The sequence below is a fragment of the Ochlerotatus camptorhynchus genome, unplaced genomic scaffold (genome assembly GCF_037179485.1).
Source record: "Ochlerotatus camptorhynchus isolate MF236.1 unplaced genomic scaffold, CSIRO-AGI_Acam_v1.1 ptg000165l, whole genome shotgun sequence".
Classification (NCBI taxonomy): domain Eukaryota; kingdom Metazoa; phylum Arthropoda; class Insecta; order Diptera; family Culicidae; genus Ochlerotatus; species Ochlerotatus camptorhynchus.
Genome location: NW_027040655.1, coordinates 335,681 through 359,890, shown reverse-complemented (window position 1 = coordinate 359,890; position 24,210 = coordinate 335,681). Strand labels below are relative to the sequence as shown.

General features: G+C 37.2%; 1 protein-coding gene across 4 annotated transcripts in view; it reads left to right on the top strand.

Annotated features, from left to right (window-relative positions):
* The window catches only part of LOC135701495 (fibrous sheath CABYR-binding protein-like), a 292,932-nt gene that overhangs the window by 72,637 nt on the left and 196,085 nt on the right, over positions 1–24,210 (top strand). For 2 of the 4 annotated variants that reach the window (XM_065222304.1, XM_065222301.1), the window contains exons 1-2: positions 15,496–15,692; positions 16,894–17,269. The exons of 1 other annotated variant lie outside the window; for it this stretch is intronic. The gene's annotated coding sequence lies outside the window, so the exon portion shown is untranslated. Of the gene's footprint in view, positions 1–15,495; positions 15,695–16,893; positions 17,270–24,210 lie in introns of those variants that run through there. One more of the 4 variants, XM_065222302.1, reaches the window with a different exon arrangement.

Here is a 24,210-nt window from a genome sequence, read left to right as displayed (position 1 = left end):
GGGAACATAATTGAAGTTTAGGAAATCTGTAAAAGGCTCAGTTATTACCTCACTGATCAGATATTTGGGAGAGCTTCAGAAATGTTAAAGCACTGCAAGACGGCTTTTCGGAGACGTTTAAGGAAACCTCAAGGAAGTTTATTGTATGTTTAGAGAAGATCGAATAAACCACAGAGTAGTTTCGGTTTCTTCAAAAAAGTTTAGAAAACTTCATCTAAATAGCGGCGCCGGTGGTGTAGTGGTAAGCGTGATTATCTCTCACCCCAGGAGGCCTGGGTTCAATCCCAGTCGGCGCCCCCGGGATGTTCTGAGGCATAACATCTATGATTACGCCTTTCTTCGGAAGGGAAGTAAAGCCGTTGGTCCCCGGTTCATGAGTTGATGGGTCGATAGATAGGGTCCAGGTGTCGGAGATGCATCCCTGGCGTTGGTAGCATTAGTGCTCAGCACTAAAAAAAAACTTTAAATAAAGTTTCGAGAATTTTAATAATGCTTCGGAAACCTTTGCTACACATTTAGTTTTTTCTATCGAGCTCGGCTGTGCAAATCTCGGCAAAAAAGTTTTACTGAGATCTCAGCAAACATTTCATTTGTTAGCTGAGATTCAGCTAAACATTATCCGAGACTCTAAGTGTGATTAATAGGAAACCTAAGTAAAAGTAAAAAAAAAAAACAGGAAATTTAGGAAACCTTCAGGATACTTAGGATTTGCTATAGAACCTGATAAAAATCACGACTCTTCAGAAATGCTTGAAAGCTTAAAAGTAGTTCAGGAAACCTTTTAAAAATGTATGCTCACAGGCTTGCCCTACCACCCTACACCCCCCCCCCCCCCCCGAACGCCCAAAAATATCCTATTGACTCTATGCAACTTCCAAACTTCAAAGCAGTGATGGCATACTCATTAGCAAATTGATATTTTTCCGCTCTCATACGCTCTCAATATCACGCGTGATATTGGAGCAAAATATCATGCTTGATATTGATTTTACAAGCTCCTTTGATATTGCGAGACTATTCACAACGTGTGAAGTTGAAGCTAAGAGTTGAATCGACGCAAAATGATTCCATTGCACCTCGTTTTCATAGAAAGAGAAAGTATAATAATGCTATCTCTTTTTTCTCTTCACCGATGGCAGACACGAAGCGACTGCCGCCACCCGTTATGGCAGTTTCGGTTGCGTTCGGGAGTAGAGCAAAAATCATGAAAATCAATCTCACCACAGTTTGGTGAGATTTACAGCTGGTGAGTTTTGTTAGCTTGATATCCCATGCTGCGATATTACAGCTGGCAATATCAACCGCAGTTGTTTGCTTGTTGATTTTTGTCTTAGAAAATCAAGCGTGATCTTGTTCTTTGGCGATATTTGATTTTTTTGATATTTTTCCAACACTGCTTCAAAGTATTGCAAACTCTCACTCTTAGTTATATTATCTTCTGTCCAACAAAAAACGGAACTAATTTTTATAAAAGTGCCAGTTTTGTCACTTTTAGTAATGTGAAAGCAAACTTCATAAGCGCACATATTCCGTCATGTCGAGCAGAAACATACATTTTCTGCCATCATTCGTATGCCGATGTGCATCCAATGACGTTTCAATGTGTTTGGACTCGTATGACGGAATTTGAATCAAGAAGCAATGTTAGATGTTTAATTTGTTACTAATCTAATGGTACGTATGGAAAGGTAAATACATTTAAAAGTCATCTTTGATAGAAGCATTACATTTTTCTATTCAAACCCGTTCGAAACAGAAAGGTAAAGCGGTGAAGTTGTACTTAGTATGACAGAAATCAGATCTTAGGGGAAGTTTACCGCCCGAAAAAAATATATATAGGGGAGGGGGGAGGTAGCTCATCGATTCTTCCGGTTCGCCTCCTAGCATCGTGCTATAAGGTACCAGGCGATAACCAGGGTAGTTGATCGATAGCTCGATGACGTCATTTCGTTGGCGTCTGCTATGGGAAATTCTCATAGCAGGCGTTGACGATGGGACGTTGTCGAGTTGTTGAATAGCAACTATCGTGGTAACTCACCGATTACCTGTCGATCTGCCAAATTTGGAAAGACGTCTGCATTGAATTGTCTCATATAATAATATTCCGCCCACTATATCACACGAAATTGCGAGTAGTTGAGTGGAATGGAGATAAGTTAAGCATTGGGTACAGGACCAAGTCTCCCCTGGGTGGTGCCAGAAGATGAGCGCAATAGAATCATCAAGTTGCCATAAGGCACGGAATGAGACTATTGCATGGCTGGGTAGTCAAAGTCTTCCATTCGTTAGTCATTTTAGGTGGATTAGAACAGGTTTAGGTTTAGGGTGGGCGTTGGCCAGATTTGGATTTTTCAGATATAATCCTAAATAGGACCTAGATTATTTAATACACTAGTAACCTCAACTTCTGTCACAATGTTTCATTGTGACTAATCAACACTCAATGGGTAAAATATCAAATTTGCGGTAAATTTGAAAAAAAGGGAACTTGGAGTGTAAAGTGCACTGCCCACTGGACGATTCTGAAGCCTAACCAAGTGAGTGGGTTACGGGTTTATTTGATTGTACGTCATTTACAAGTTATATATAGATACATTCATACCATTGGCATTTTGTATTTGAGATAAGACAGAGACAGGATGCGGAGGGCCCGCTTAGGGGGAGCGTAACCCATGTGATGGCTTCCATTTATTAAATAGTTCAGATAGGCTGGAAATGATAGGTTCATGGTGAGAAAATGTACCATATGGTGCCCGTTCACTGATCAAAATTAGATTCAAATCGTCAGGCCCTGCCCTGGAATAAGGGAATTGACGATGATTTGTCAAGTTTCATTTTGCATTTGCATATAATTGTAAGTTTAGGTTTGCTTTTGTAATTGTAAGATAGATAGTTTGCCTCAATTGAAACATTGAGTTAAACATGACGAATCATACCTCTAAAATAGTAGTAGTTACAGTGCCGCATTATCTAACTTTTGTTTTGTTTGTTTACATATAACTAATACTAATGCCTCCTTGTTTTCTCTCTAATTTGTCTGCTATGTCCCACCATCACGATGAGAGATGAGCTACCGTACATGGTACACGCTCATATACACTCCCAAAATAGTATGCCGCAAGTAAGTATATCACAGAGGCAACTAAAGATCCAGAAACAAAAACCGAAAACGCTGAACGGCAGATTGGTTTACAGTGGTCGACCAGGGTGTGTGCTGATAAATTACAAAATTACAATTACATCATTATTCCATACATCAGCTTGAATTACGTTGATCGATATTACATTTTTTTTTTTGCTGTGCACTACACCACCGGAGCCAGCAAAGTTCAACAATCCATCGTTGCTTATGCCTTTGTTGTCGTTTGGAACCAGTTTTGCGAGGTAGGTGACGATTGTGCGTATTTCTCGCGTAAATTTTGAAAAGGGCCTAGCCTGAACAATACGTAAAGAGCAAATTGAAACATTGTACGTCATGGTAATAACAGCAACTCGGTGATTAAAAAGGTGCTCGTCTGCCTAGTGGCAAACGTTTTTGCTTACTGAGCAGAAGACCGTGGGTTTAGTCCCAAGCTCCTTCGCGTTATATGATCGTTAGGACATTAATTCAGCTTATCGTTTACCAAAACGAACCCTGCTGCAAACCCAACCCTCTTATCCAACATCCCAGTGATTCCTCGTGGAAGTGCAGAGGTGTTCTCGGCTTCCATCAAAGCGAGTGTCATGTCAACACAATCCTTCCCATTCCTTTCTTGACCTGTGTTCGGGCGCGGCCGGCGCTGGTATTGCCTAATTTAAGATCACCAGTTTTTACACATTGAGGATGATTGCTAGTCCCAAGCATCGTCTATTGGTTCTCTGTGTAATTACAGCTGATCTGGCAATAACAGAGTAGCAACCGTGGGCGGTCAATCAAGCTCAAGCTCAAGCTCAAGCGAAAAAAATATATATAGGGGAATTTACGTATTCTAGGCAACCTAAGCAGCGACCTTCTTTCTATAGCCTTTTTTCTCTAAGGAACGCACACATATGTAGTATTGGTTTGTTTGCAATCTTTTGCTGTCAGCTGCTCTAACAATTTCAGTCCAAAGAATTGTCAAAAACAGTTTTGAAACGCTTTTACAAAGCTACAATCTTCTCTAGTGAGAGCGAGTATTGTCGGCAACCGTTCCATTTGAACTGCATGTAAATCTGCTGTTCTATTATCGGCAACTCGAAATCAGCTACAATTTGTAGTGCGTGTGTTGCATTTCAAGAAAACCTTGCTAGATTGCTTTTTCTCAGTGGTAAAAATATAGTCAAATTGAAGCTGAAAGCATAAAGAATCGTTTGCATGCATTCAGCGAAGTGTTTTCGTAAGAAAATCCAGTGAAAATAGTGTTTCAATTTGGGTTGCCAAAAATAGTCTGTCATGCCGAAGCCTTCATTTCCCCTATATATTCGGCAAGTTTTTATTTCTCTAAAAACATTGGAAAAAATATCCATAATCCAAGAAAATCAGTTTCTTCCTTAGATTCTTGAAAACATTTACAAGTTAAAATATTTTTTCTATCTCATCATGAAAAAATATTGGACTCTCAGCAAAATCGAAAAGTTGATGTTTTGTGGTTTTTTGAGTCCAACTTTTTGCCATGATAAACCAAAAAAAAAATTGCACGTGAATTTTCTTTAAAAAATATGAAAAAATGTGATTTTTTTAGATTTTTGATATATTTTTTTCCAATAATTTTAGAAAAATCGAAACGCATTTTTTTTTAGCGGTAAACTTTCCCTTAAGGGAAAGCTCACCGCTCCAAAAAAAAACAATTACGTTTTGATTTTTCTAAAAATATTGGAAAAAGATATCAAAATTCTAAAGAAAATCACTTTTTTTTTAATTTTTCAAAGAAAATTCACGTGCAAAAACATTTTTTATAAGTCATTATGGCATAAAGTTGGACTCAAAAAACCACAAAACATCAACTTTTCGGTTTTTCTGAGAGTCCAATTTTTTTTCATGATGGGATAGAAAAAAAATTTTTGCATGTAATTTTTGACAAAAATCTAAGGAAAAAACTGATTTTCTTGGATTTTTGATAATTTTTCCCAATATTTTTAGAAAAATAAAAACGTACCAAAAATATTTTTTTATTTTTGGGCCGGTGAGCTTCCCCTTAACTCTATTAATACAAGTAAATTCCGGTGTATGTAGCATCCCAAGAAACATTGCAAGTTTTATCGAGGTTTTTAAGCACTCTACAAGTCTAAATCCTGGTCTACAGAACTCGCATAAAACCCAAATTGTTACTTGGGATCTTTAGGTTGGCAAGTGAACCAGAAAATCCGGGAAAAGTCGGGATTTTATTTTCACCGGGAAAAGGTTGAGAATTCGATAAAAGTACCAGGACAATAATCATGTTTGGGAAGATGCATAAATGACGTAGCATTTTAGGGTGACCAGTCATATAGAAAAAAAAAGCTATAGGAGGGGAGTGGACCAAAGCTGGAATAGAGATGAACTAGCCTAAGGCTAAAAATCTCTTTAATAAAGCCTAAAACAAAAAAAAAACCAAAGCTGGACCCAAAGCTTTGGACCCCCACCAATTGTAGCGTTTTTTAATAAATAAGTCAAAGCTAATCATTTCGTTCTAGCTAAAACATCCACACAACTAAAAAATTTGCTGCCAGATGAATGCAATTTACCTCAGTTTATTAGACGTATTACGTATTTATCTCTATTTTCATTTTTATCTCGAATCAGTTGGATGTATGATTCGGTGACGATAGCTATCTCAGCCAATAGCAGAATCGAGCAAAAATTTACTGCTAACCCGAGCAAAGTCTGTGGTCAAATTGAAAACTAAATTTGATGTTGTGCTGTCACTGATAATTATTACTCAGGCTGCTGTCATCTTCCTGTGACATAACATTGAAAACTAATACTGCTATCAGTAAGCTATATTGAAAAAATAAAATATAGGGGAAATGGGTGTAATGTCCTAATGAGGGCCCATACATAAATTCAGAAATCGATTAAATTTTCAATAGCGATTAAAAATATCCATTAGTACCATCCCAATGACGGTTCATCTAGATAACATTGATAAATATGAGATTTTTAGCGATGGTGCCAATCTTAGATCCATAGTCCAACATTAGAGCCATTTCCCCTATATTAAATATTCTCATTCGTCCCTTGTTACTTATGTTTTGTCCCTCCACCAGTCTCCCCAGCTCCCTTTTACTCCATGTTAATACCAATTTAAATGGGTCAATGTATGTTTAAAGCTAGAAAATAAAAAGTGATTCTTTCTGCAAAATTCTCACTCAGCAGAATACAATCTTTAACGTTACAAATGTTTTTATCCCTTGAATATTTTTTTTTAATTTTTGTAGGGTGACATAAAATAAAAATAAAATTTGCATCAGCTTATCAGCGGGTGATCAAGTTTTGCAAACAAACCTTTCAAACGTTTCCAGTTGTTTTAAGAGTTTTACACCTAACCGGAAAATGTAATATTTTATAACAGATTTCCATAAAAAGTATAAGGAACTTGTAATATTTCACCGCACAGATTCTGTAAGGGAGTCATCGGAAGGTTTTTAAATTAATTTGGTTATTTTTATGTTAGCTAAATTTTCTAAAAAAGTTTGTTTGCCCGAATTCACTGTTTTATACTAGTTTCATACGAAAATATTAATTCTGGTAACACTTGTTTACAAATGCTACAGTCCATTGTAATAACTGACGTTACATTTGTTGTACGAGAAACATATACATAGGATGCAAGAAATCCACACTAACAGTTGATGTTCATACAATTTGGTTTGCGTGTATTTACTTTCAAGACTGAACAAAATCAGGCTACATGGATTTCAAAAGTGTATCTTTATCAAATTTTAGAAGTCACTTATTCTGCTTTGTTTACAATAAAAAAAAAATGCATTGTATACTCTACATATTCAACGGGTGTTCAATAAAAAATGATAATTTTTTCAGTCATATAACTATTAAAAAAAATTTCAACGAATTCAGTATTTTTCATTCAAAACATAATGTTTATTCTTCAAAAAAAAAAAAACGTCAATGAATATTAGAGGAGGGGCCCTGGTCAGCCGTACGACGCAACTTAGTCGAGATGCTCTCACAAGACCCCTGAATGGCACTGAAATCATTCTCATTTTTTTATTGAACGCCCGTTAGTACAATATTCTAGGGTTGTCTTTTTTTTCTTGATTTGTTCTCCGTACTGAGCACCAATACTACCGACGCCAAGGAGGCAGCTCCCACACCTGGACCCTACCTATCGACCCATCAGCTCATGAACCGGGGACCAACGGCTTTACTTCCCTCCCGAAGGAAGGCGTGATCAGAGATGTTATGCCTCAGAACATCCCGGCGGCGCCGACTGGAATTGCACCCAGGCCTGCTGGGGTGAGAGGCAATCACGTTTACCACTACACCACCGTCGCCACTTAAGGTTGTCTTGTTTGAACAAGTTTGAAAAAAATCCTTCTCTTCTAAAGGTTCAATCAAAGTCACTCCGCAAACATCTTCTCTAACAATGTCCAGTTTCACGTACAATATAGCAAGCTATCAAGACTGCAGATAGATTTAAACAGTTCCCAACGGCGACTCGATTCATGGTTTGAAGATCTGCTATAATACTTTCGATAACTGACCTAGTGACAGTATGTTGCATCTTAAAATACTTTTGTGTTGTGACATCCTCTCCAGTTTATACAAGCATTATTTATCCTATATAAAGAATGTTCATGCATATATATCTATCAATGTTGTCAGTTGTGTAACATATAAAGTTTTCCACCCCTAATCTGGGTGCGAACAATGCACTCTATTCCACTGCCTTTTAAATACTCTTAAAGTTTTAGCTCACAAAAACTCTTACAAGAATGCACCAACCGAAGAGTGCTCCAGTGGAGCACTTTTTCTCTTTGCCGATGAAATGGCACTTTTGCCATTTTCTTCATGCTCATCAGCAAAACTATCCGCCTTATTGTTGTTATTACCATGATATGGACGGCTGAGAGGAGATGAATCTCCATGGCAACAAAAACGTTCATACTGAGAGTGGAAAAAATATAACAAATTGATACCGCCGCAACCAGGCATTCCGACATTGCAGCATCCCAAAGTCATTGCTGTAGCAGTCAGAAACCACGGAATGTATGCTACCTACCAACAGACATACGCTCCACTCTGGCTAGAACCAAGGCAGCCGGGGGATCGAGGTGGTCGTCGTTCTTCAAACCATTGTTGCTGGAGGAGAGAACTTTTTGATTAAAAAATCTTCTTCATATTTTCTATCGCAGCCTTTCGGTCGGATGTAGGCATATGATGTATGTATGAAGCAGTGCTTGGAGATAATGCAGCACGCTTCCCATATAACGGGGTGAGGAACACAAAGGTTAAAACAAGAAGATGCTTCGCGCGGGGCCGATTTGGTCGACATATCATCAATACGTGCTAGTAGTAGCAGCGATGGCAGCAACACGAGCGAAGATTTCTTTCTAGCCGTTAAACAGTTAAGGTATTGGCGTGTCGAGATTGATTGGGGTAAAATTGGTTAAAATCATCCTCGATTTGCTTGCCCCGAGGGGAACCGAAAGACTTCATCGATGGGTTTTCAATTCCAGACGGGGTATGGGGATTGATGATTGGGCATTCTCGTTCGGTCGGTTGATGGTGTCCGTACAGTTCTGTTCGTACGTCTACCTATACCTACGTTTTGTGTTCTGGCTGATTCATGCTTGTTGGCGTGAGACCGTCGTGCGGCTTTTTGTGTTCACGGCCGGACGAGGCAGGACTGTTACCAGGAGGTAACAGGGTATGTTGGAAGGGGAGTTCTTGTATGGTGTGGGGGGATCGGGAGGATCACCGAGTCAACCCAGGTCGCTCGTTGCTGTGGTGTGCTGGTTGAGTGTAGCGGATTTTGTTTCGAGGATTTAGTTTACTGGCGATGTGGTGTGCGTGAGCATAAGTTGGAGCATAAATTTAGGGAGAGAAAGCGAGCATAAGGTTGGAGAGCGCGTAGGCGCTGAGAGTGTCGGATTTGATGGGAGAGAGAAAGAGTATGCTGGTGTGAAGGGGACGCGGTGTGTCCATCCGTAGATTATAGTTAAATAAAATAGTTTGAGTTTTGGTAGTTCAATTTAACGATAATGGACCACTGTTGTAAAGCAGTTTTGGCGTGATTTTCTACCAGTGATTGCTGTAAATTGGACCAACAAATTATTTTTTGTGCACAAATTTTGCCTGATTTTCTCGTGATTCGTAAAGAAAAAATCTCAAAAAATCGTTGTGTTTCGAAGTTTGAGTTTTAATAAACGTCATTTTGAACTGCTAGAATAAAGTAGTGATTTAAATGGTACGGGAATTTGTTGAATTATTACTAGAAAGGTTTCCAGTCAATTCCGTTTGTGTTGATTTTAATTTCACGGAAAATTGAAATGGAGAAAAGAAAACTGCTAGTTTTTTTTCTTTATGGGCTCTTTTATGTATGGGACACCATAAAGGAAATTTTTCGTGTATATTGTAAAGTGATAGTAGTCGACAATCGATCCCAATGTTTAACTCCTTACTTACCGTACCAATCAGGCTAAGGTCATGATGTCCTCTGCTGTCAGAGGAAGTCGATGTATAACTCCACGTCTATATATAATTCATAAAAAATGTTCAAAATCTGCTTCAAATTGCGAAAAAATACATACTAATATACTGCCCATAAAAGCATAACTGTCCCATATGAATAGGAAATCAAACAAATATGGGACAATTATGCGAGTATCGGCAGTATACAAGACGCCCAAATTTCAGGGTGTCCATCCAACCGGGAAATCCGATAAAAAAAAACCGGTAATTTGAATTTTCCGGGAAAAATACGGGAAAACCCAAATCACTTCGGGAAAGAGCATACATACAAATCCCAAGTAACAATTTTGGTTTTATTATAGTATTGTAGGCCATAATTTAATCTTGAAGAATTCTTTAAACCGTTATAAAACTTGAAATGTTACTTAAAATTAATCAATTTTATACACTGAGGCAAAAGAACGTAAGAATTCCATAAGGAACACTTATGAATTTTAGTTACAAGAAATCAGTATGAATTTCATTGATTTGCCTTATGAAAAAAATTGTTAACAAAAAAATAACTGGCAGACTGGAACCGAACCATGGACGTTGAGATTATGGGGTCCGTGTGTTGACAACTCGTCTTTCAACGCTTGGGGAGGTGAAATGATTGAAGGCTACCTCATCTTACCCGAAAATCATTCAAAAGTCACGCTTTTGAAATTTATATGTGTTGTTCCTAAATCGAGCCTTATGAAATTCTTAAGTCTATTTTCCTCAGTGTATCATATACATACATCTCTTGTTTACACATTTGTTTACAACTTTCATATTATGTCTTTGACTGTGGTAAAGTATTAAAAATCCTCAAAATTACATAAACTCCATTCTTTTCTTTCACTCGATGATTTTGGATGATTTGGATAATCCAACAATATTATCTTTAAACGCAATTAATAATTTTATCTGATGTTATGGATCTCTGTGATGCACAAAATACTCAAACATTCTGAGTGGAAATCGAACAAGATTTCCATTTACCTGTAGAATATTTCCAGGACAATTTAGAGAATGATACATATTTTGGTAACCATCTTTTGTATCCCACAAAATGTTGTTCGGATTATATAACTTCAAGATCTAAAATCCTAGCAGATTTGAAGAACTTTCAATAATGCGCTTCTCCTGCCCTGGTATTGATATATGCTTTTTCCAACATACCAAAACAACATGCCGGCTCATTTTTTGTATAAGACTCATTGATTTTATACAGGGTGTCTATTACCTGGAAAAACCGGGAATTTACAGGAAATTTTATTTTCTCGATACGTTTCTTAAGGACACTGAACATGACAAAAATCTGACAGCTAAGGCAACGTGTGCGAACGAGACAAGTTCATTCAGAGAGTCTTGTCACGCTCCCTCTTCGCTGATTTGTAGGTGGAGGATCAAAATCGTCGTAAAAAGGAAACAGCCGAAAAAGGGAGACTGGCAACCGTCAAAAGGAACCATACGAAGCATGTATTGTATAAGAATAAGCATGCCAGACAGCAGGTCTGAGAGCCTACATAGAATTTTTTTGAGCTTCAGAGAGGGTCGGAGATCTACTGAGAAATTTGTTGAGCTTCAGGGTAGTTCGTAGATCTTGAGAACAGAACTACAAACAAATTAAAAGTAATTAACAGAAATTCATAAAAACAAAATCACAAGAGAGGTCGTAGATCTTCAGATAAATGTTCAAAGAAATTTTCAAAACTTCAAGCAAGCAAAAATAATTTCAAATCAATTTGTAAAACTATAAGCGAAATTTTGCAAATCTTCAGGGAAATTCGCATAACTTCAGTTAAGTCCAAGAATCTACAGAGAAATATAAAGTATTTCACAGAAGTTTGGAGATCCTCGAAACATTATTCAACATCAGAAAAGTTCGTAGATCTTAAGAACAAAGCTACAGAACTTTGAAAAAAAAAATACAGGACTTCTGAAAAAGTAACAAGAATCTCAGAAATGTTAATGGCTCTTCAGTAAAAATTTATCGAAATAGTATAGACAGGTTTCTTACTTTTATTTATATTCTTGAATTAAAAAAAATAATACACAAATACCAAAAGAGAATGTAATATTGATTGACGTAATGCATGCTACTGTATGAATAACTAATGTGATTGCAAAAAATCAAATACAATATTACATAAATATAGACATAGATAGAAATATGAACGCGCACCTCTGTTACATATGGATCTCATAAATGTGTCGTATGAAAATGATACGTTATGAGTATGAAATTTACGTTTCATTCGTATGAATTAGAAACGAGAGGAATACGAAAAGCAATCGAATCAACTATGAAATTCATTGTAGCTATTTGTAGTTTTTTTTTCTTGCAAATTAATTATATACCTACTTGTAATCATAAATTCATATTTATTTTATAAACAAAGATAAATTAAACGATGAAGAGTTGCATTTGAGTTTTTGTATTATAAACAACATCACTCTAAAATTAACTTTAACATTTTAAGTGCCGGGACTACAATCTGCCTGGCTATTGACGCCACTGGTTCCAACTTTAACTCTGTTGCATCCCTTATCGCAACAGGATTGCAGTAATCGCGGTATTTTGATATAGCCAGATTCTGTGGACAAATTGATAGTAAATATTTGAAATAATCTTTACATTACCTTCTTACGTTTTGTTCTAGCCGTTATGCAATTCACGTCCAAATCAAATCGCTCTCCTGGATCTACCAGTACGCGATAATGGTTATTATTAAAGCCATAAACTCTATAATTTTAAATATGTAGGTAGGATCCGGAAAATTATTTGGAATTCAGCGTTTTTATATCTCAATACAGCCCAACTTTAACATACGCTAGTAATTTCGGCTCGTACGTCATATTGTTTTGTTTTGAACAGCGTTTCATACGAACTACGTATGATTTTTTTCACACAAGATCAACTCATAAAGTTCATTGCAGCCTCGTATGAAATTTAGACTCATTTCGTATAGGAATCATTTTTGAGTCATGTAATTTTCATACGCATGCTATGAATAACATACGTGTCGTATGAAACTATTTCCAGAGCTCAAAATGCTTGTTCATACGAAATATATTATGAAAATCGTAATTCTAGTTTCCTCAGTGTACCTTTTTTCAGAGGTATTTTAATCTATTTGATTATCAACTATATTAGTTGAATTCACCGTATAGGATCTGTTATTGGTTGTAATATTTTTCCCCATATTAAATATTCAATTTTAAAGAATATTACGAACGAATATTTGAAACTTATGAAACTAGAAAAATTTGAATGGGTTTCTATAGGGTAGGTGTTCTAGTGGAGCTTCAATAGCTGTGGTATGGGACACAGAGCTTAGCTCGAATAATGGTGGATTTTGATATATATTCAATTAATGATTTGATATTTACTAATTTTTCATTGCAGCTGTAATTGCGATAGTATTATGAAAATAGGAGAATCCATAGGTGTCGATACCCTGATAAAGTACTATATTATAAAATAGATATACATGACACTTGGCAGTATTCTTCTTTTTCGTGGTTTTGACGCTTGTACACGAGCTTTTGTTTGCTCTAGACTGTGTTCTTGAAGCACTTCCACAGTTATTAATTGAGGGCTTCGTTGCCAACCAATGCATAAATTTGTGAAATGATACTCTATGCCCAGCGATTTTCAAACTCTAAAGATGTTCTATACCAGCCCGGGAATCAAAACCGCCGCCTCCGGCTTGGTAATACCGTGCCTTTACTGACTAGGCTATTTGAGTTGCCAATATGCAATCTACGAATTACTCCGCCACGCATTTGCTGTGCTGCAAAATATCAATATCAATACCGTAAAACGGGGTATCTTTTATAATGCGGGTAACTTTGATAGTAGAATACAATGATTAAATTTACTCTCTGCGCCTTTTCCGAATTGGAAACATTGGTTCCATATTGTAGATCATGGCATTTCCGTTGAATGGTATATAGTTTTTATATTGTATGTGTTACATATTTTACAAACATATTAAAATTCAATTTTTTTTCTTTATCGCCTGTATGAAAAAGCACTCAAATCATCACTTATGAAATGTATTTGTAATATAGCCATCACAAATTAAATGTTGTATTCTTATTACCGATGATGTTTTCTGATTATATACTCATTCAAAGTTGCATATTTCAAGAACTAAATTATTCGAGTTTCACGCATTTTCTTCTACATTCAACGAGGATTATCAAAGTAACCCCAAATCAAAATACTGATGTTCGGTCACAAGACTAAAAAAATAGTGCAAATGATTTAATTTCCGTCAAGCATATTACTAACGAATTGACTCAAGGATCATCAGTACTTGTTTTAAAAATATAAAATTTGAAATACATTCGTTGCTGTAAAAAAAATATTAAGAATATACTTCAAAAAACCGTCAATGTTACCCCGTTTTACGGTACCTAAAAAATACTGAATTTCACTAGCCACCTGATGTCAGTATCAGTTCACACAGTTAGAATATCAATGTCATTGGCTTCAATGTCAGTACAAACATGAAATTGACATCGTAAAGGGACCACTGATATTCAAAGTTCTGCCGTATTTTTTTCTTTTATACCTCAGCTAATCGAGTGCCGATCTTTAGAAAACTCATCAGTAATATTAAAACAATGTAACGGTTGTACAAAAACGTTGATATATTGTGATTTTCAGCTTTTCCCTAGTGATATTCATATGGACAGTAATGTCAAAGCCTACCGCCTGACAACATGCTTACTGCGAAGCGAAATTCAGTGCTAGACCAATATAGGGGAATTTACGTATTCTCGGCAACCTAAGCAGCGACCTTCTTTCTATAGCCTTTTTCTCTAAGGAACGCACACATATGTAGTATTGGGTTGTTTTCAATCTTTTGCTGCCAGCTGCTCTAACAATTTCAGTCGAAAGAATTGTCAAAAACTGTTTTGAAACGCTTTTACAAAGCTCCAATCTTCTCTAGTGAGAGCGAGTATTGTCGGCAACCAGTTTTTCTTCGGCAACCGTTCCATTTGAACTGCATGTAAATCTGCTGTTCTATTATCGGCAACTCGAAATCAGCTACAATTTTTAGTGCGTGTGTTTCATTTCAAGAAAACCTTGCTAGATTCCTTTTTCTCAGTGGTAAAAATATAGTCAAGTTGAAGCTGAAAGCATAAAGAATCGTTTGCATGCATACAGCGAAGTGTTTTTGTAAGAAAATCCAGTGAAAATAGTGTTTCAATTTGGGTTGCCGAAAATAGTCTGGCATGCCGAAGCCGTCATTTCCCCTATTACGTCAATTGATATTGTTGACACATCACAAAACCACATATCAGTCATTCTAAGCACTTGTTGAAAGATATTGCTGAAACTATAATTTAATCGACTGATTTGAGTGTTAATAGCTAACACAGCTTCTATGTCCAATATACACAACTTATCTTAAATTTCTGATAAAAAATATTACACATTAGTGCTGCATAATTGGTCAAATGGTCTAGAACCGCTCGTAAAATTCGTATGATGAATTGAAACCACAAAAAAAATAATGATATGCACTAGGGGTTTTCCCACATCCAAATTTTTCCGCCTGATTATCATTTGGACACACCGTCCTTGCTATGCTGTTTTGGGGTGGTCGAGCAAGCAGTTTGTTAAGTTATGCTCCGCCGGGCAGGAGGAAACATCAACTGTGTGGGAAGAAGGTGTTGGTAAAATCCCTTGCGCTCTCGCTCTCGCGGCCTATCTCCCTCTCCATCATCCTAAGACGGGATGAGAGAAAGCAGCATAAGCCTGCGATGAGAGTGAGAGCGAGGGTGCTACTCTGCTCTTCTTTGCTGGGATGGTCCGCCGCGAGGCTTATCTCGCACAAAGAACTTAATGCTCGGTTTATTGTGCATTTAGTGTTCGTGCTGTGTAGAGGCATTAAAATCGAATTTTTGTGTTGTTATATGCCAGTACGCTTCTGTTACTTTTTTTTCTGTTGGGTGAAGCGTTCTGCCAGAAAACATTTCCCGCACCCCGCACATCAGTGTAGGCTGATCTGATACGGAGAGTGTGATTCCGGATCGGTGAATACCGGAGTGTCGAAAGGTGTGAGTAGAGTTGGTGGTGTACTCCGTCTCTGTGCTGTTCTAGGTGGAAACATAACAGTGATCTTTAATTGATTCAACGATCTTTTTACCATTGTTGCTTTCGCGTCCGTATTCCGCTGGTGTAATATTGTTTCCTCGGGGGTGCATCGCGTTAGCCCCCGAGGTGTGCAAAGTGAAAAGCAAACGAAAAACCAAATCAAAGAAAACATAGATTATATTCTCTGGAGAGAGATTTTCAATGGTGTACCTTCCTTGTTGAGGCTTCCTCTTTGTGTGACCGTTGCTTTTTTTTTTCTTTTCTTGTTTCACGTTACCATGTGTCGGTTCCAATTTGCTACAACGGATTAAGTCGAAGAGAGAAGCAAAAAATACGAAACCCAAGTGTGATGGTACAGTTTGCGGGAGCCTTAACTGTGTTGAAAAAGCGAAACCTCAAAAAATTGTGTTGAATCTAATTTGTTACAGAACAATTAATTTACTGTGGGTGATAATTTCGGGTTAACATCAACGGACCAATCGTAGTCTCCCCCGAACTGTAGATGTAGAGAATACATGATGCAACTACCATGCAACCGAAGTTGGTTGCATAGCAGTTGCAGAGATTTTCACACAACGTGTCGGTGAGTCGGTTTTAACTGAGACTCCAATCGGTTCGTTTATTTTAACCAGTAACAATTTTCCACGCCAAAAACCCGTGAACGTTAACCAGTTTCGCCTCTCGGTTGAAATATATCATGTTCAAGTGCGCTGAAAAGAACCCTGCTGGAAATTTGAGAACCCCCGTTCGATACGCTTATTGGGCTAATAATCGTTACTCTCAGTAGGACCCTTTTGAGTGGTCGATTATCTCGGTGAGGAAGAAACGAAAATTAGGCAAGACGTACGTGCTTCGGTAGTTCTGGAAAAAAAAATGTGCGAAGTGAAGTGCGCGTGTTGCTGGGTCCTAGAACATCCCAAATCTATGCCCGTTGTCTAGCAGCCCCATTGTTCCGTTTTGGAGCGGGAGAGCGCCAGAAACTGACCGAGAGAGCGAGGAGTGTGTGACGACGCCCAAAACATATCTTTTGGGGCAGCAGCAGTGCCCTGTGCTGTGCATAGTCTTCGTGGGTTCCTCTTTCGCTTCCTTTTTCCTTTTTAGCTCGTAATTGTGAAGAAAGATAGCTCTTCTTGACCCGCTCGTTTTCTTCTTCCTCAAATAGCAGATTTGGCTGTTGGGTAGCATTATACCTGAACCTCCCGAAAGTTTCGCTCGAGTGTATGTGTGTGTATGCAGGAAGACGAAGCATAGAATAAAGAAAACAAGCAATCGACCGCGAAGAATAAGAGTTCAACAATTTTAAAGTGCTCTGAACTACAACGTCAGACAACCCCATTTCGTGTGTGTTCGGTGAAGAGGAGAACCGAAAAAAAGTGGTTTTAAAAAATTTCGAACAAACAGTTTCCCCATCAGGCAGCAGCTGTCAACTGAATTTTTGTGGATATCAAAAATTTATAATTGCAAAGCTCGGACCAGTCGGAGATTTAATCCAAGCGCGGAGCGACACAGAGATACATCAACTGCATCAACTTTTAATTGTAAGTATTTGGTGCGGTTCAATATTCCGCAAATCCCCTCCCTCCAGCCCCAATTCGGAAGGGGGATGGTATGAAATGGTTATCTTGACACTTGATGGGAGGATAATCGGGATTTCATGTTGCATTGGGATGTGATGTGAAACTGAAAAGGGAAAAACAAGCCGACATCGTACACGCTCTGCCCGGTGGGCATGTTTGGGGTGCGATTGTACACATGTCCACCCCACACACATTCTGGTGCAGATTTTGATTGATAATGGTGCTCGGTGGGTTATTTGGTTGATTTTTTCGTGTACGGTCAAGTGGGATTTAGTTGGCATTTTATTCTCATCGATGATTGGATTGTAGCAGTACATTTTAACGACCGACCAGTTTCAAGCACAGAGTCCGTCAATGAAGTTAAACTGAAAATCTGTGGACATGGGAATAGCGGTGACTTTATTCTTATACATGTTTGGGGTGTGTCATTGTGGACAGGGTGCCTTCCATTCATTTTTGCTAAAAAAATGTTTTATGAAATTATGGAATAATAAGATAATATAATAATATTTTGTTTCTGTAAGGAACAAGAAGAGATTGTGGAGTTTGTGTTTGACACATAATACCAGCCAATCTTGCTGCACGAGAGTCGTAATAAACGATTTTGTCATTTATCTCACCCACTCTTCGCTCTTCACTCTTCGCGAAGAGGCGATCAGAAAATCGTTCATTGTGGCTCTGTCAAAGCTAAACTTACAGGTTTTATGTGTCAAACACAAGCTTTAAAATCTTTTCTTGTTCCTTACACATGCAAAATACCATCATAATATCTTATTATTCCATAATTTCCTAAAACATTTTTTTAGTCAAAAGGAAGGCACCCTGATTGTGGACATCAAGTATCAAAAACTACGAATTTAACTTTAAGCTCATTTTAAATTTGAAAATGAGGTCTCCCTTAGACTATATGGCTGACCCAAATTTTAGTTCCGGTATAGCTAAAATCACGGTTACTTATAGGCTGAGTAAAACTTTGCTCGAATTAGATTAACTGTCAATCAAATTCTAGCAAAGTTTGTTAGAAAATGAGGGACATTTAATCAAGTTCTATCAGATGTTTTATTCAGTAATTAAAGGTGTGGCTACAAGAACATGCAGAGTTGAGGGCAGGCCTTAAGTTCCAGTTGGAACGTTACAACCAAAGATCAAGAAGTAGAAATATGCAAAGATGCTAACGGACGAGATGCTGATGCAAATGCAAAGATGCTAACGGACGAGATTGGTTAAGCTTCAGAGTTGTTAGCCAACTGTCGTTTTAAAGTCGAATTTAGTTTCAAATTGATGGAATAAAAACTCAACAAAATAGACGTACAAGCTAACTTGAAAATACCCATTAATGGGTAAAAAAGAGCATTAGTACAAAACACTGAATAAGTCGCACATTGTAGACGAAATACGCGTATCTGTCAAGGATAAGCAAATAAGGTAGTGAAATTGAATGGAAATTACTAATACTTCTCTCTCCCTCTCTGATTATTTAAACAGTTGTTGTTTCTCCATAATTACCATGGAAGTTTTCTTGGTATAATCATGGGATTTTTAGAACCTTGGAATTATTTTCGGATTTCTCTTGAAACTCCCCCGGGATCCTCCATAGAAATCCGTTTGTACTATCCTGACAATGCGATTCCTTTAAAAATATTCTCAAAAATTGAATACAAACTTTAAGACTTAGACTAAGTACTAAGAAATCCTAATATTTGAAGACTATAGTTGAAGACTTTCCTCAGAAATTTTTCAGAATCTATTTATAAATCTCTTTAAATTCTTGTCCAAATTCTGTTGGAATCAGGGTTACTTCCACTCACTTGCTATAAAAAATTGTTTTTCCGAATTATGAAAACACTAGATGTTACAATGATAATTAGTACTTGTAAGTTCCAAGAAGAGGTCGTGAAGTATGTGTTTGACACATAAAACCTGTCAATATTGCTTTCAGTGCGTCACAATCAGCGATTTAACGATTCGTGGCCGCTCACTCTGAGTGAACGCTCGTGAATCATAAGATCGCTGATTGTGACGCTCTGGAAGCGAAATTGACAGGTTTTATGAGTCAAACACATACTTTACACCCTCTTCTTGTTACTTACAAGAACAACATATTATTACATCATCTAATGATTTCATAATTCCGAAAGGCATTGAAGAGTGAGTTTAAGCAACCCTGGTTGGAATTATTCTTAAAATTCACAATCTTTTCGCCTCACTATCCCGATACAATTTCACTGTCACGTAGAGGCTCTCTATGAGCTTTTTTACACAACCTTTATAAAATTTTACTAAGAATTTCTTAGGAATTCATTTCGTTTTCCCAGGAATTCTTTGAAATTCAACTCAGAATTCCTTAGGACATTCTCTGAATTATCTTAGAATGCTGGCCAACTTTCTCTCAGGATATTCACCAGAATTTGGTAATTATTCTTCTCAGCATTTCTCTTGAATTAACACTTTTATTCCATTTAAATTCTCCTTGCAAATTCCATACGTATTCTCCTTAGAATTCTAAATAATTTCTTTCTAAATTGCTCGATGTCTGAACATTCTTCCAAGGTGCAGAGCGTTGATAATTTCCCAGACAAATATTATGTTTTTTTTTTTTTTAATCTAGGTTCTGTAAATTAAAAACATATATATTTCGAATATTTTGTCAATCCATATTTTAAATAAAACCATGTTTTTTCTAACTCTAACTCTAACTTCTATGATCTTGAAGCCTAGGTTAACCAATGTGAGAAATAAAAATGTCGAAAGCACAGAGTTTTGGGAATTTATTTTAACAAATTACTTTTATTACTAATGCTACAAATGCAATATAATACTGATTTAAGATTAGTATAACAATTTTAAACCGTACTTCAGCCATATATTACGAAAAGGGCCCTTATCGGACTATTAACGGGCTTGGTTTTTACTTGGGTAGACTACAGAATGTTCAAACTAGCAATTTGTCTTATAATTAACCAAGAATTCGCCTTAAAGTCCTTTCTACAAATCCCTTAGGATTCTGAATTTAAAAGGACTTATTTTCAGAATAATTTTTGGATTTTGATTTTAATCAAAACTCCGTTGAATTGTTTTGCAAGATTTTCTCTGAATTTGTTAGAAATAATTCTGCATTTTTAGAACCCTTAACATTTTGCAAAGCTTTCAAGCTTATATTCCAGGGACCATCGTATTTTGTTTTCAAATCTGAGATCTTGAAAACTTTTTGAAATCTCACATTTCAAGTAACAAATCTCGAAAAAAAAATGTATTATAAAACTATGTCAATGGCTGAGAATCAAATATATTTTCTTACATTATTTTTTAAGACTTCTGTTAGTACACATCACGATGTGTTGAAACCTTTCCTTGCTTCGAAATCTTTGTATCAAGTTGACGATTTTTAAATCTATGTGTCAGGTTCAATTTTTTGGATGCATTTTCGATAAATTCAGAAGCAGTTTTTTTAAGCATCGTTTCAGATTGTGACAAGCTCGCGCAGCTTAATTTATGTTTATTTTAAACAAAATGACACGAGCTTTTTGCAATCTGAAATGATACGTCGATAAACATTGCTTTTGTATTTTCCGAAAATCCATCACTCTAAAATTCAGTATAATGACCTATTCAGCCTGATAGCGTTCGACTAACTGACCTTTCACGACTCTGTTTCTTTGTAAATTTTGGCGCTTCAAAATCATAAAAGTACTCATGAAAGCGATTCAAATTGAACTAAGTATCCAGAAAATAACGAGATATTGCAATCATTTCAATACTTTCATTTTTTGCTAAATATCAAAAACCGGGATTTTTTTTAGGTTTGAACCGGGAAAACACCGGGAAATTCAAAATGAAAATTCACTGGTCACCCTACATTTATAAATAAATTTATATATTGACAAGGAATCTGCAATGACCCAAAACCAAGGTTTTCGTCACATGTTCCACAATTCGGCAACGAAGAAGTGCGAATTTTACCTTGTTGAAGCATAGGTTATGTTTTTGTCCAATCTAGTCAGCAGTCTCTGCTGAACGCTGATTGCTTTTTACTACATTCGCTTCGTTGTCGTGGACTATATCTTTTTATTTTCCATGCTCTCTCGCGTAACACGAGCAGTAGAACAATATTCGCGTAAAAGGAAAACTATCAAATTCATATCGACAGCATCATTCTGTTGTAATTCTTCTATTTTGTGTATGTTTCTACTTCTGATCACCAATGTTTCCTCTCGCTTATCGTTGCATATTATATTGATAATTATCAAAAGCACAACATGAGCAGCTTTCATGACGAAAAAAAAAACCACGTGAAAGCGTAACATTCTTCGGCGTTACGGTCGTATGAGAGTCATGTCATATGACATTTTAGTTTGGCAGTGTATTTTGATAACTTGTGTTGCGAGAGTTAGAAGGAAAGGTAACGGATTAATAAATACGTCGATTACTGGATCGCTTACACACTGCTCTGAACCAATGCTAGATTGATATCCATAGGGGAAAGTCGTTAAAGGCGGACACAGCAGAAAAGATGGATACTTGCTGCTTCAAATCTAAAACATGTTTTTAGAATCATTTTAGCACTGCATACTTTTAACATGCAATCTCGTCATCTAGTTTATAATAAAAAAAAACTGTAGGTCTAAATTTATTCTATAAAAAAAATTGCAGCAAGTGTCCATCTTTCCTGCTGTGTCCATCGTTACCGACTTTCCCCTATAGTTTACATAAGAAGGTCGATTTTTCCCCAACTCTTGAATCCTTAACTGACTAGGCTGTCTAAGACCAATTAAATTATTTAAATTATATATTATGTTAAAAAGCTTCTAACAGTATCTGGTAGAGCAAGGCAACGTAATACAGTCCAATTGATCGTTCCCGTGAGAAAGCCATCCACGGACCAGCTATTAATCAGTTTCTTAATATTCAAACTCTACCTGCTTTTCCATTTACGAATTCTAATCGCTCAATTTACTCCGTTCCAATCATCTTCAAATGGGGCCCAACTTGCAGAAAAATTATCAAAATTTAAAACCTCATCTTGATTGTGTTCGGCTGGTCTGGTGGAAACCTGTTGTTGTATGGAATCGTGCAAAATCCATTATCAATTATGGGGAACATGAAGAAGTATGTGCTCACATTAGCTAATCTGACAAGAAAAAAAAAGAAAAGAACGATGCGGTGATGCTGCTTCCGAGACGGAGATAAAAATGAGGGCCGGAGAAATAAAAACAACAGAAATGTTACATCCAAATTGTTTTGCTCTCATTTCGTCGTGTTGTTGTTTGTTTCATGCGTTCGTTCCTCTGCCGTTGCCTCGTTTCTTTGTTCAAGCCTAAGCGCGATCTTTGGCGTATTGTTTTCCAGTCAACCGGGCAGGCAAGCAACATACTTTCTACGACACGAGCGCCGTTGTTCAATGTCGACGAAGATGACGACGTCGATGATGATGATGATGGTAGCTTGTAATACTGAACTACATTTCAAACCTTCCCGGTTGCTTTCTTCGCTTCCGAGCTTTTTCTCGTTCAAGTGGTGTAAGAAAAACTCTGTGGCTGTGGCTTGACTGTATATCAGCGTTTTTTTTTCCAAGAAGGAGGAAAACGTGGAACTAACTTACCGTTCGTTTGCTGCCATCCGATAAACATATGATTCATGGAGTACTTGTGAAATCATTTCTAGTCAACGCGGATAGATTTCGCTGATATTGCTACGTCGTTTTTGTTTTCTTTTATTTTGTTTATCAGCTAAAACAAGAGAAAATAAGACATTCATACATGTAGAAGCAGTTTAAAGCTGGCTGTAGCCATGTCACAATATGATGCACAAGGCGATGACAGAGCGTTTTATGATTGAGGTGACTAAACACTCGTAATTTGTTGTTATTGAAAACATTTTTTTTTAATGAAATTACGCTCTGCTGTTAATGATTACAAGATCATCTACGAACATTTCCACCGCGTAACCACTTTTCTGATATACATCAAAATATTTAGAGGGAAAGACTATCCCGATGGGGAAAGTCTACAACGGAAGCAAGTCCGTTACCATTTTCATGAAACAAAGAATTTGTCATCCCATGAAATCATGGAAGCGACGAATATCATGAACAATAATAAGCGCTCTCATGAAAATTTATCATGACTGCTACAAGGGTAACACGTACCTGTCAAACCGTGCTCATACAACCGTGCACTACATAGGTGGCTCTTATGCGCCTTTCTCATTCCTTCTCAAACAAGTACTGATAGTCTAGTGGTCAAAGTACGGGTTTTATGATCCCAAGGTTTATGGTTCGAATCCAGTTTGAAGCTTTTTTTAAATTTCACCAAGCATTTTGGTGATGGTTCATTTCGGGAATCTAGATACGACAACAGAAAAAAAAAATCGTAATGGTTGGTTGTGTTACGCAAAAATAGCTCATGATGTCATTAATATTATTCATGAAAACACGCTATGTTCACGAATTCATCATGAACCATTTGTCTTCTTTCGGAGATTGGATTTGTTCCAGTGTATGCACATTTATACATAGGAATTTTCACTTTCTTATGCGCCGATTTGGACCGTGCTACTGCTGCTGCTGCCATTGGCTGGAGGCCCTCGGTATCTGACGAATCATTGTGTTTACCATTAATTATTTGTTCAGGCGATTGCAAGCTCGAGGTCGGTGTGCATCAGCAGTGAGTGTGATTCACAGCTAGGCGAACGAGAAAGGAACATTTTGTATAACTGTGTACCGGATCATCGGCAACGGAGCGGGAGCAAAAAATTGACCTGGCGAAAGAGAAAAGCTAATAGTTTCCCCGTGCTGATAGATCTAGTAGGAGAGCCCCCCAGGGGAAAGGTTACCCGGAGTGGCACGATCGGTTGCTGGAAAGGTTGCAATCCATGTAGGGAGTTAGTTCTTTCTCTTTTGGAGT